Below are 13826 nucleotides of genomic sequence, written 5' to 3' on the forward strand. Positions count from 1 at the left end.
GGCCAATGAAGAGTCAGTCTTCTGGCTCCTTCTCCTTGATACTACCTGACACCTCCCCTGCCCTCATTTGCTTTCTGAGCAATATTTTATCCTCCATTATCAACTTCTACCCATCCTCCCACTGTGGCTTTGCTGCTCATAGAAGGAAATGCAAGCAGAGCTGTCCAGTTCCTGTTTCATAAGTGCTGACAACAGATCTGACACAGTTCTCTTGATGTTTGCTACTTAGAAGAAAATGTATTATAATCAACAAGAAGAATGATAGGCATCCTTGTTTAATCACTGCATTTTAATTTTAGGATTCTTTTCTTTTGTATTTCTAAGCACTGTGAATAGAAGCGAGGGCCTTACCCTACCACTGAACTATAATAACCCTACTCCTTAAGTTGGTTAAAGGAGATCTTTATGTGTTTAACTTGTAACCCTGATGTTAGAGAATTCTGGTGACCTCTAAGGCAGAGACATTCCTTGCTTTTTTTTCCTGACTTCTCTCTCACATACACTGTCTGTGTTCCCACACATCCCTTAAGTTTGATCTTATTCTTCGTTGAAATTTCCCATCAGCATCAAAAGATTGAGACCTCAGAGAGGAATTATGCAGGTTCCCCTTCCTTTGTACTACCAAAGACTACAATTCTTGCAAAGATACTTCCTTTGTTTAACCGTCTTAAATATTTACATCAATTGACTTATTTTATGTGTCTTCTAACAAATACTTTAATTCACTTGGTTAATTGAAGACACCCAGGTTCTATAATAAATTCTGTTCTTTGTTTGATCGGCTTCCTATCAACCCACAGAAATCTCTTTAATGATGAGAGCTCTAGTGTTTAGTTGTGGGGTTTTGGGTGAACCTCTTCTGAAGTTGTCACATGAACATTATGATGGGAACTCTAGAGACAAAGTCAGTGAGAAGAAAAGGGGCACAGAGGTTTTTTGACCATTATTTGATTTCTCAGTGCTAAACAGAAGCCCTTTGTTTTACTGAATAACCTTTATGTCTCCACTATGTCATTCTAAAACACTATCCTCAGAGAATTTAAAGTTCAAGCCATTGCTGTTGTGTTGAACTAAATAAATATTTGTGTTGTTTTGGCTGAGAGTATTTATTAATTACTTCCTAATATTTACATCGTTTTCCACACTGACCAATAAATGCCTCACTGCAGAGCAGTATAGTGGGGATAAAATGCATTACCTGATGCCTGGTCATAGGTTGATATTTGACACTCATTGGTCTCTTTTCTTATATATTCTGGTACTATATATGCACATATCTATAGGTCATTGAATGTACTCATAGGACATATTTCTCACACGGATACAGATACTCTTCACGATGCTTGGTCAGAGTAAAGGTTGTGGAATCATTGCCAGCTCCTACCCACAACAGTAACTAACAATAAGTTACTCAATTTTGTACCATAGAGTTTACTCAGAGCAAAACAAAGAGCTTTGATTGGTGACCTTTGAACAATCCCAAAGAATCTTGGCTTCTTGCTTATTTTATTTACCTATAGCTTATCATTTTAAGGTCATAGGTGAATGCCATTTTTTTTTACTAGGGCTCTTCATGCCAGAGGAGAATATAAGAAAATTTGCATGATATGATACTAAGCTTAGCAGCCCTACCCCTTTTATGGGGATGAAGACATTTTTTTTCCAATTTGTGCCTTTGTAAATTCTTCTCTCTACAGGAAGACAAACAAAAAACAAAACAAAACAAAACAAAAACCCAAAACAAACAAACAAACAAACAAACAAACAAACAACCTGTCTGCAGTGCTTGAGTTTTCACCCCTTCATTTAGAAAATGGAAACTCCATACACAAACACACACACTCACACACATACCCACATACATTCATACACATACATGAGAGAGAGAGAGAGAGAGAGAGAGAGAGAGAGAGAGAGAGAGAGAAAGAACACATAAAGTAGTTTATAATATTCATAAATATATGGGTCTAAAAATCAATGGCTATGTGCTTATGTTAAAATTGCTTAGAAAATACTTCAAGATCCATGTGAGAGCCCAGGAGCTGGGAAGGCACTCTCTCTCAGGCCCTTCAATCCAAGTGAAAAATCCTATTTGGAAATATAGAATTTTAGCAAATATAAAACTGAATGCTTGAAACAAAAAGTGAAAACAGCTATAAAATATAAACCATTTCCTCTTCAACTGAACATATTAAACACAAAAACACAAGATGCTTTTAGGACAGAGTCTTATGAATATAGCATCTTTTGTGTTTACTGTTTAAAAATAACTTTTTTGGATTTGGGGGATTATAATATAATTATATCATTTCCAATGTTTCCTGTCCCCTTTCCTGTAACCAATTCCTCCTTGTACCCACCACCTTTTCCTCTTATCCAAATTAATGGCTTCTTTTAATTGGTGTGTGTGTGTGTGTGTGTGTGTGTGTGTATGTGTGTGTCTGTGTCTGTGCCTGTGTCTGTGTCTGTGTCTGTGTCTGTGAGTATTCTCCAGGTGGATCATTTGGTTGGAGTACAAATAATTGTTGTACTCTTTCCTGGGAATATTATTTCTCCAGTTGTAGGCTTTTCTGTTGCCTCTAGTTCCTTGTGCAGTCTTGAACTTCCCTCTTCCATATTGGCATATCTACTGCATGTTTCTTGTTGATATCATGGTCAAGTAGCCATATTCTTGTGACTTCACTAGTGTAGTTTCTTTGACATTTCTAGGAGACAAATTCTCACACAAAGCTTGGTGTTTCTTTGGCTCTTACGAACTTTCTGCTCCCTCTTCTGCAGTGATTCCTGAGCCCCAGGTACAGTTGTGTTGTAGATGTATCTGCTGGGACTAAACTCTATAACTCTGCATTTTGTGGCTATCTATAATGGTATCCATTCAAGGCAAATAGAGGATTCCTTGATGAGCATGTGAACTACAATTATCCGTAGGAATAAAGACAAATACTTAGAATGTAGTTAGGAATTATGCTAGTTTAGAAAAGTTGTAATTGTAAATTCAACAAGACTCATGGCTCTAATAGTTCTGGTTAATTGGCTAGATTTCTATTACCAGAAATTATTATTTTTGTTGTTGTTGTTGAATGGGTATTAGGTCCAATTATAGAGTTCTTGGTTACTTCCAAGGCATGCCACTATTGTACCCTTAGGATGCTGGTGCCATGCTAGTCATCTATTGTTGTTCATAGGCATCAAAGCTGGGTAGCATTATTGGATAAAGCCTAAATGATCATTTCAATTTCCTTTTCTTTTCTGTTTTTCTTTTTTATGTGAAATTAAATGTGCTGGTGCATATTTATGTCACAAATGTGAGCATGGTAGCTTCTTGTTAGCGTAAGATCTTATAATACAGTGTGTGAGAATAGACATGTTCTAGCTCACCTCTCCTTAGCATGGCTGCTAGATTAATATCCATCACCTTTATTAATAATGTAGACTTTAGCCCCCAGTGTACAGAAAGCTCATGACTAACAGGCTCATCTTTAGTGTGTCCATGCAAACAACTCTTCCCATCTGGTAGATTGAATAGTTACTGAGTCAAGTGTGGAAGTGTTAAAATGAAAATTTTTCCCAAATTATGCTATATCATATAATCCATCTAATGAGGTTCAATCCAATTATCATGAACATAAACTAAGAAGTATTCTAATGTCAGTAAGCTGTGTCCTTTGTAAAAATGTGAATATTCTACAAAATGGTATCAAAATAAGTGGTATGGATGGCATGTAAATTAGTGGTAAGACAGGCTTGGCAGATGTAAGGCCCTGGACTTAATCTTGAGTTCTGCAAAACAACAATGACAACAACAACAAAAGACAGAAAAACCAAGAATATGGGTACGTAAGAAAAATTTAAAAGATGTGTTGAAAATGTGTAAAAGGTAATATTTTATATACAGGATGCCAGCTTCTGTGCTACAAATCATACACAAGGTGAGTATGATTTTTGTGTGAGAATCTATTCCCAGAGAAAACTCTTGGCCTTACACCAAAAGTCTGAATAATGCATTCATTTTTAAGAGCTTTAAATTAGATTAAACACATATGCATCTTTCTCATGATTATTTTTTTAAGCTTTTGATGAATTGGCCTACTGTGGGTTTTAAGATGAGGAGTCTCCCACTGTATTGCAAGGAACTCAGGAAAAATACTGTAATTCAGAGATAAGTTAGATTTCTCCTTGTTCAAAAATCTAGTTAAAATGTATCCCGAACTTCACTCTTGTGTTCTACAAAAGCTCAAAACAATAGATCACAATCCTTATAATTGATAGTTTTTCTGGGCAGCCTCTGAGTTTGGCTCCTGAATCAATGTCCAGTTCCAATCTATGATCGCTTTTCATTCATTGTTGCACAAATGTGGAAGAAGTGAAAAATACACTTAGCATACGGCACTCTTAAGCAGCAATTTTTTTGTAATTATATATATATAAAACTAAAGCTAATTTAGTGGCGAGTTCTTTAGCCTTTGCCTTTTCCATCTTGGCAATGCGAGCCACAGACTTAGGACCCAGGACGTTGCCTCCCCAGTGGTGACAGATCTCGTCGTATTTGTCATTATAATTGGTCATAATAGCTTCCACCAGCTTAGCCAGAGCGCCCTTGTCTTCCAAGTTAACCTGTGGGAAGGCAACAGTGGTGCATGTCTTCCTGTGGACCAGGCATCCCAGCCTGGCCTTTCCCTTGATGATGCTGTAGGGCACCCCCATCTTTCGACACAGGCCAGGTAGGAAAACCACCAGCTCAATGGGGTCTACGTCATGGGCAATCACCACCAGCTGAGCCTTCTTGTTCTCCACCAAGGTGGTGACTGTATTGACTCCGCTTGGAAGTCAGGTGGTCTCTTAGTTGGGATGTCGTCTTTGCCAGCAGCTTTCTTCTCAGCATGGGCCAGTAGCCTTTGCTTCCTCTCTTGCTTGGTCTCTGGCCTGTACTTTCGGGCAAGCTTAAGCACCCGAGTAGCTGTTTGCCTATCCAGGGCCTGGGTGAACTGGTTAATGGCAGGAGGTACCTTGAGGCGCTTATAGAGGATGGCTCTTTGCCACTGCAGCCTGAAGTAGTGGAGCCATTTGAGAGTGTTAGATCTCTTTTGGGCTGGATGTCCTGCCCAATGCCGAAGTTCCTGAGCCTTTTCTCAAACAAAGGATTGATCACCTTTTTAGCCTCCTGTTTCTTGACAATGGTGGAGGCCAGGGCCACCTTCTTCCCCTTGGCCTTCTTTCCTTTGGGCATCTTGCTTAGCTGGTGGAGGGAACTTAAGCAGCAATTCTTACTATTAACATTCATGTATTATTTTAAATCTTACAAATAACTTTGCGAAGTGGTATTAGTTCCATCATGTCGTTTAAAGTCAAGTGAGGCTGGGAATTATAATGTATGTGAAAATTAAAACTCAGATAGTGTGTGTGTGTTTGTGTGTGTGTGTGTGTGTGTGTGTGTGTGTGTGTGTGCATTTCCCTAGATTGTAGAAAGTAAATGACAAGATATGGGTTTTCCCTTGTATCATTATGTCTCCAAAATTTAAGTGTTTTTGCAATGTGTCAGTAGCATATTAAGGGAACATAAGACTTCCTTGAGTGCACACAAATGAGCCATCCATCTCACACAGAGAGAAAAACATCTTTCTAGCAATAATATAAAATAGTGTAATGTTACAGATTTAATTGATAAATTGTTTTTTTTCTCTGTGAATTTGCAGGTGTTTCAAATTATTTTTGTTTACCCCCATACTCTGTCCATTCTTTTATTGTGGAAATATTAGATGTGATTTTATATCCTCACAGTCTATCTAAATCATTAAATAAATATATATTGTAGTTAGTGATATTAACACAGAGATAACAAAAGCATACTTTACAATTTGTGACTGTAGGTGGAAGAGGTGGTGGTGGAGGTGTGTGTGTCTATTTCATCTACTTCAAGAACTTTCTCCTGTGTAAGGTTAGTAAGGCACTATTTATGCATATTGCAGTATGTTAGTAGAAGGCATCTTATTGATGTTTCTTAACCACAGTAATAGTAATCAGTAATAGTAATTCACACACATATACAAACACACATATGACAATACAATTCAAGGAAAGAGGCTATCAATTTGAGAGTGGAGGGCATGGAAAGAGTTCCAGTGAGGTAGCTGGGAGAGCCTGGGGGGAGAAAGGGGAGGGAAAATTATGTAATTCTATTTCAATTAAATACAAAACCAAAAGAATATTCAGAAACATAGCCATAATGGACTGAGTTTTTCCTTTATAGTAGGCCAAGTGGCGCACTGTATCCATAATGCAGAAGTTACTTCATGAGCTTGGCATCCAGGCTGAGGTATTAAGAACTGGAAATGTACAAACAAACCCCACAAAACCACAAAATCCACATCAAAAATCAAAACAAACAAGCAAGAGACAAATAGACCCAATAATAATAAAAAAAAAAAGTCAAAACAGAACAAAAGAATTAAAAGTCTACAAAACAACCACAGAGTTCATCCCGTGCTAGCCAACCACTCCTGGGCATGGGGCCTGGCCTGCAGTGTAGCCAGTCCACCCAATGATGCTCTGTTGGAGAAAACTGACCCTACCCTTGCCAGTGGTCATCAACAGTAAATAGCTTTTTGATTGGGGTTGGACCCCATGTCTACTTTTTCTCTCAGCATATGGAACCCCTCTGGCATGAACTTGTGCAGGTCTTGTGTATGCTGCCACAGTTTCTGTGAGTCCATATGTGTGTCTCACACATATGGGGATTTCCTAGGAGTTATCCACAACCTCTGTCTCTGGCTTTTGCAATCTTTCTATCTTCTCTTTAATGTATTTCCCTGAGCTCAAAAGGGCCAGTTTGATGAAAACACCTCATTTAAGACAGGGAGCTCTAAGGTCTCTCACTTCCTGCCCATTGCCCAGTTGTGGATCTCTTGGTTAATTCTCAAATACTTAAAAAAAAAAAAAACCTTCTCTGATATGGGTTGAGTGTGGCACTAGTCTGGGGTTATATTACTATATATAAAGACTGTGTCTTAAAGTAAAACAGGTCAAAGAAAAGTCAAACAAAACCAGAATTAGGAATGGTAAAAATCTTAAAAGTGAAACAACCACTAAGGAAAAGCATAATTTGAACCCATGAATGCTGACACAATTTTAGTGCCATCTATTTCGTGAAGAGCTGTGCTCTGTGTATTTGGCACTTAGTCACAGGGGAGCTTAGTCTTCTTACTTTCATTCTGTTCTAGCGTACATATTATTTCCCAAAGTCAAACTTTCTCATGAGCCAGGAGTAATATTTGGTCTGCCAGATCCATGGTACTTTGATCTGAACCAAAATCTGTGTTATAATACTCAAAACATGGAGCAATGTAGCAATGACATTGTTAAGAAACTACAAAAGAAATGAATACGCTGACTTAGAAAAATGGAGGAACTTACATTGAAAGAAATTTTAATGCGATATCTCTCTTCTCTCTACAAACTCATTGCCATATACAACAGAATCCTTAAATATCGAAATAGAGACACAGTAAACTGTCTTTGCTAGTCTTGTTCATGAGTTAGTATTTGTCTTTGGTTTTCAAAGTCACAGACCACATGTGAAGGCACTGCCAGTAAGTTAGTTTCAGGAAAGTCCAGAATAAAAGTAAAGGTGTAAATGATTTTTTTCTGAGAAGGAATAAAATATTATGTGGTTCTCTGAAACCTCCACATGAATGATTTCTGCCCTTCTTGTTTTCTACAGTGTATAAGTAGACACTTAGTTATGGTCATAAAAATTCAGAGAATTGTTTAATAATTCCTAATAAAATGACCTGCCAACTTCTATTGAGTAACTGATGGATGGGTTTTTAACAACTTCAAGTGTTAACATATTCTGGCATCTGATGCTTTACATGGTGCAAAAGTGAGCTCTTTGCTGCTGTTGCTAACTCTTTCCTATCCAGTGATTACAAGAATCTGCTTCTTATTATTTTAACATTTATGACTGGATCTTTAAGAAAACTCCTAGAATTCTTATAAAATCTAAACAGTCAATAAGTAATATACCACCAAAACTCAAGAAGGGTTCACAACAAACGTGTAAACTTGATGTCATAGTGCAAGATCTTGATGCTTGATAGTTACACCAAAATCAAAATGATTGAACACAGTATCAACATAATAATTGACGGAACAGGTGATGAGTTCTCAGACTGATTATATCCTGTAAGTACATGATGGTTCATAAAGATGCCTTTATGATTTACATTGCCACAACTTACCCTCTGCAAGTATTTAGAAAATGTAAGTTACATGTTAAATAGTAAAAGCAAGTTATCAAAACTACTGTGTGCTCCGTAGAGCTGTATTGAAAGGGGCCTGGAATAATACTATGAGTTTTCTTTACTGCTCACCCACAGAGTTCAACTGTAGACATTTCTGGCTGAGCTTCTCTGTGAAATTGCTTTGTGTCTTACAACCATTTTGTGGTGAAACAGGGATTGTCATACTTTTTCACATGGCTGCTTTGATATTCCAGTAACTGGACTACAGTCAGCATCATTTAGATGGCCATCATTGAATTGTATCCCGCCTTTCTGTGTATTCTCTTCTCAACCTAGCTTGTACAGCCAATTCTGGAGCTGAAACCCAGGGCTTAGTTCGTGGCAGTCAACTGCTCTACTACAGAACACTTCTCATACCATCTCCACCTTGTGGACATTAAGCTTTTTGAAAACTCAGGGGAAACAGTGTATGCCAGGACATTTACTCATGCTCTGAGACACTGAAGCCATTTAGCTCTTAAAAAAAGAAAAAACAAAAACAAAAACAAAAACAAAAAAAACAATACTAGGGCTGCAGAGATGGCTCAGTGGTTAACAGCACTGACTGCTCTTCCTGAGGCCCTGAGTTCAATTCCCAACAACCACATGGTGGCTCACAACCATCTGTAATGGGATCTGATGCCCTCTTCTGGTGTGTCTGAAGACAGCGACAGTGTACTCACATACATGAAATAAATACATCTTAAAAAAAATACTAGCTTTTGTATATATATATTTTTAATTTTAAGATACATTTTTTTTCCTGTTCATCTGTAGTTCTCATTTTTCTTTCTCTACTCTTACTCTCAATAATTTTTTGTTTGCACGATGCTGGAGGTTTCCTGCTGGAAGCAGTAAATGAATGCAAACTATCTTGGTTGCAAATTTGAGCCTCTAGACCTCCTATGATTGCTCAGAGAGGTATATCAAAACAAATAGTTTTCCTCTGTTTGAATGACTTTAATCAACTTTTCTGTTACTTTCATTAAAAAGGCAGCCAAATGGTAATCTAGTCTTGGATGACTGGGAATTCACTATGTAGACTAGGTGGGCCTTGAACTCAGAGAGCTGCCTCCCGACAGCTGATATTAAAGGACACTGAAGGGCAGGAGAATGATTATGAATCTCATGCCTAGATTGTAGTCAGTCACCTCTAAGCTAGAGGCAAGGCTGCTTACAGAGGTTATGGATGTGATAAATAAAGGCCAGGGAGGGAGCTTAAGTAATAAACACCTTACATTATTATGGCACTGCTGATGGTGGGCCACTGTGAACCAGGAGTGACGTTATGAGGCATCCAAACCTCAGTAGGGAGTACCTTCAACTTCCAAGTGTGGGTATAACCTGCTTTCTGTAACTGATACATACTTCCATTGTCCCATGTAGCAAATCTTTGCCACTCAAGATAAATCATACTTTGATATGTTTTATGACTTTAATATTATAAACATATCTAGCCCATCCTTAAATGTTGGACGGGACTTGGAGTCTTGAAGGAGGGAGCTGTTTACATGTGGTGTGTGGCCACCTTCACAGACTCAGGGTGGGAAGCCAACACTCAGGGTCACCTATTTAAGCCTCCATACAAAGGTCACTTCCAAGATCATTGATTTGATCACTCCCTGTTATTTCACTGGTTTTCAGAGATTTTGTAGTTATTTTGCTGCAAGTTTTTCATTTTAAAGTACAAGATATTTTTCCAACATTCCTGTTTAAGTGACTTTAGTTTCATCTGAAATAAGAAACAATGATGTTTGACAGACAGCATCATATTTCTCTTCCTTTAACTTGATAAGAAGGATGAAGCAGTGATTTTAATAATTTATCCTTTTTTTATTTAAAGTTGTAGTGTTTTCTATGAGCACACATTTTTCTGAGTTATTACATAATTAATATAAAAAATATGCACATGTCATCAAGAGTGACCCTAACTTCTCTAGCCCTGCTTCATCTCCCTTCTTTCATACAACCCCAGAAACTCTTCTAGCTAAAGTTAGACTCTTCCAGGAAGACAGAGAACGTTCTGGGAGTATAGCAATATGGTGATCATAAGTTTCTGTGTTGGCTATTCAGTTGGCAGGATGACATTTCAGGTTATCTTCAATGATATTGCTTCGTCAATAATCAATAGTGTTACTGAGATGTGAATGCCTCTTCTCAAACCACGTTTATTTGATTTCAGTGGTGTTTTTTAGGCTATAAAGATAAGAAGAACAGCAATGCTGTTGGAAAACAGTACGGATTGTTTTACAAGAGGGCTCATAGGAAGATCTGTCAGTCAACTGTGGAGAGACCAGTGAACCCTGTGCTTCTTTGTGTTCTTTCTAGACTTCAAGTCTTCCTTTTCTATATAAGGACTTGAAAAGGTCAGCCTACTTTAAGAGTGGAAAGACCCAACCATGTTTTATGGAGCTCTTGGGAGAAAGGGAAAAAGGGAGCAAGAGAGAAACTTTCCAAGTGGTTGTACAGATGAGATATTATTGTGTAGCTTGCATGCTTGCAGCTGGTTCCAATCAGGCCTTACTACCATACAGTGGGTTCTCTGTGTCAAATGTGCACATGTGAACCATCTTTTGCAAGGCACTTTTTACTCTTGTTCTTGAATACAGGTTATTGTTGTAATCCTAACCCATTTTCATTAGTCTGATTTAAATCAAAGAAAGGATTTTTGTGGATTTTTTTCTAAGTTAAAAACAAAAACAAAAACAAAAAAACCTAAAAAAAAATACTAGCTGGGCAGTGGTGGTGCATGCCTTTAATCCCAGCACTTGGGAGGCAGAGGCAGGCAGATTTCTGAGTTCAAGGCCAGCCCGGTCTACAGAGTGAGTTCAAAAAACAAAAACAAAACAAAACAAAACAAAACAAAAACAAATGAAAAAAAATACTAAAAGAGATTTCTTTGCCAATTTATTCTCATTTAAGTCTTAAGTTTTTGAAACCATGGCCCCCATGATGTCCTACTTAAGGATTTTTTTTCCTGTTATTTTACATGTCTATTTGATAGAGTATAGAGTTAGCAGATAAAGATGGTAGTATTTTCAGAGAAGATCATCAACCCTAAAATTAAATAATCTTAAATTAGCACCAAACCAATGTTATTTTTGCTTCTACTTTTAAAAGAAAATTTAAATACAATTCTTTTAAGGGATAGTCTCATGAAAAGTAGCTATTTTGGTAGACTTCAAAAAAATATGTTTTCTTAAGTATGTATGTAAGATACACTCTACAGAATCTCTGAAGTTTACATTATGTAGTCAAACAGTGAATGTTACATTACAGGGCAAACTGTGTGATTGCCTTCAGCATCTTGCAAGAAGGTGTTTATCCTACAAGAGCTGGGCAAACCTTGCATAACATATTTGTTTTGTTTTGTTTGTTTGTTTGTTTGATTGGTTGATTTTGTTTTTATAAGAATGAACCTTTATGCTAGAGGGAACCTAGACAAAGAGAGGCAGGCAAAGGTTTCAAGATGAGACATAGAAAAAGATGTAGCCATAAGCCAAGCAATGAGGACAGACCCCAGAAGTTGAAAAGGGCCAAAGTGAATGTTCCCTTGAGGCCTGGAAGAAACATAAGCCTTCTGGAACACTAAGTTCCTGCTTCTGACCCCAGCACTGTGACAGAGTGAAAATCCGCTGTCTGAGTCACCAGGTTTGTGGTAATTTATTAAAACAGCCTCACCAAAGAATACAATGAACCTTGAAGATCTAGAAGACAAAGGCAAAGACATGAGTTCCCAGTGTATGTCCAGTGCAGGAGTGGTTGACATCTACTGTGCAGTGCTTATTGTTTAACATTGTTAACACTCTCTGTATGGCAGAATTTGCTGTCTACCTCAATCCAGAACTGAAGCTACACTGCAACCGTTTTTTTGGATAAGAGGCATGATTTTTGATTGCTTGGGACGATACAGATCTGTGATTAAAATTCAAGGTTCCTTCTGTTGTCTGAATTACTAGACTCTCCCCATCCCTCACCTCCCCAGCCTTCATGTTTGTATCTCAATAATAACCCTGGTGTCACTTGGAGGTGGTAATGACTGCTGTATTAGTTAGATGCCAGCAGACTATCTGACATAAGCAACTTGATGGAAACTAAGCTTTATTTTGGCTCCCCGTTTCAGAGTTTTCGGTCCATGATCATCTTGGTCTAGTGCTTTGGGGCCTCTCACAGTCTCATAGCAGGGGCTGTGTGAGAGCAGGGCTGTTCCTATCATGGCTACAAAGACTCAGGAAGAGATAGAAGTTCTAGGTATAACAATAAGTCATTCCAGGCCATGCCTCTTCTTTTTCTATCATTCCCTAATGATGGGACACATGAATTCATCAATGGCTCAATCTCTTCATTGAGCTTGAAGCCTATGACCTAATCAGTTGTTTCCCTCAGACTTAAAAACTGACAACAAGTCTATACACATGGATCTCTGGAGAATCTGAAAAATTTTAAAACAAATTTATTAGGTAGTTTGGCCTGCCGTTTAATTCCACTGGATTCACAAGTAAGTGAAATTGTAATGTAAATGATATGAACAGGCCAAACAAGAGAAAATATTTATTCCCTATACATGAAGTCTTTTCTGTTTTCCATCAAATAAGGATGAAACTTAATTCATGAATTATTAGCATTGGTTTAACCTAGAGAAGTCATGTAGGTATATGCACACCTATAGTTATTACATATATACACTGTCTGTGTACAGATAGAAATCACAGCATACATATTCATGTAAAATGTTTGAGTTCCTATTCACCAACACACTTACGTCTTCATCTAGAAGCTTGATCTGATATTTGCTTTTCTTTCATTAAAAATTTATCAAGCTGATCACGGTACCATCAACTCACATTTTTTTTTTTTGTTTTAAAATTAGATGCATGAACAATTGGAAAGCTCAAAGAAAGAACCTGAAATTCTAAGTCATCTTGACTGACTCACCAAGAGTGATTGGGCTGCTCGTTTTCCTACAGTGGGTTTACAGGAATCTCTTAACCTCATAGCTGATACTTCAGGTGCAAGCATCCTTTGTATAACACTGCTCCAAACACAGATGGTTTACAAGCAGCTCCAGCTCGTGATTTGCTTGCTAGGTCATCCACGGACCTGCGTTGTGTTCCTTATGCTAATTTCTGGAACTTTTAGCAAAACCAAGTATAGTACCTAACAGAGGAAAGCGAATGAGGAAAATATTAATTTGAACTCCTTTGTTGGCAGAGCATCTCATAGACTCACACGAAACATCTGAACTCACTGAAACCTATCATTTCAACTTAAAAATCGTGACTTTTAAACAGTTTCACTCAATAATAACAAATTGCTTGGCAACTCACTGGTGAGTTTGTTCTGACCCAGTGCTGTATAACAAATGGGACTACTCCCAAAGGTCCCTAGATGTTAAATGTGGGTTCTGTGAATACCACGGAGAATCATTCAGATTCTGAGGGGGTGAAGTTTCAGGAGAAGATGTCAATTGGTTTCTTAATGTTCTGGGTCAGAGATCCTCAAACCTTTTTGGTAAAGGGCTAAGTACTAAACAGTTTGGAACTGGAG

The 13826-nt window shown here is 37.8% G+C and overlaps 1 pseudogene; it reads right to left on the reverse strand.

Annotated features, from left to right (window-relative positions):
* Positions 1–4392: 4392 nt before the first annotated feature.
* Gm5673 lies at positions 4393–5227 on the reverse strand (annotated as a pseudogene).
* Positions 5228–13826: the final 8599 nt, after the last annotated feature.

This window comes from Mus musculus, chromosome 15 (assembly GCF_000001635.26).
Source record: "Mus musculus strain C57BL/6J chromosome 15, GRCm38.p6 C57BL/6J".
Lineage (NCBI taxonomy): Eukaryota > Metazoa > Chordata > Mammalia > Rodentia > Muridae > Mus > Mus musculus.